This window comes from Gekko japonicus, unplaced genomic scaffold (genome assembly GCF_001447785.1).
Source record: "Gekko japonicus isolate JY-2015 unplaced genomic scaffold, Gekko_japonicus_V1.1 scaffold131, whole genome shotgun sequence".
NCBI lineage: Eukaryota > Metazoa > Chordata > Lepidosauria > Squamata > Gekkonidae > Gekko > Gekko japonicus.
In genome coordinates this window covers 3,140,771-3,141,445 of record NW_015167061.1, presented here as the reverse complement: position 1 = coordinate 3,141,445, position 675 = coordinate 3,140,771, and the positions used below count along the sequence as shown (strand labels likewise).

The 675-nt window shown below is 53.5% G+C and overlaps 1 protein-coding gene across 1 annotated transcript in view; it reads right to left on the bottom strand.

Moving 5' to 3' along the window:
- Positions 1-675, bottom strand: part of CROCC (ciliary rootlet coiled-coil, rootletin) — a 47,066-nt gene that overhangs the window by 40,361 nt on the left and 6,030 nt on the right. The window lies entirely within an intron of this gene.

Here is a 675-nt window from a genome sequence, read left to right as displayed (position 1 = left end):
AGGGCCAGGCAGGCAGGCACTTCTGCACCAGGCAGGCTACAGGCACACAGAACGGGGGTCCCAACATGCATTGCAGCCACCTAGAGCAGGGCATGCTGGGAAGCCCAGGCCCACAACTGTCGTACTCCTGGACACAAGCAACAAAAAAAGAATGGGAATCATTTGTCCCTGTGTCTTTGACAAAAATAGGTCTTTTACCCCCACAACAATGAGGGAAGTTACTGGAATGTTCAGTGCACCAACTTTCCCACACGTACTCTGTGCAGGGGCCCTTGGGGTTTGATGCACACAGCACAACTGCCACAACGTACTACCTGCCACGGAAAGTCCATGAAGATTCCAACTTCTCACAGGGAAGCAAGGTGGGCAGCTTCTCCTACTCATGTTCAACTAAAAAAGGCCCTGGCTTTATTTCCGCTTGATACTTAGTAGGATACACAGCTCCTTGGCTCCCTCATCCTGTGGTGGTGTTTTCCCCCATAAGGCTTATTTAGGATTGCCTCATGCTTCCATCCGCTGCCTCCTCTATTAAAATACCATGAAGATGCATCCCAATCCTCTGCCCCCAAAAGGAGGCAAGCCAAATGCCAAGGCACGGGCATGGCTTCCCGCCTCCCGCCTCGCCAAGCTGCCTCGGCCATCTGTCCCAAAGCCTCACCAGCACCAGCCAGCCCG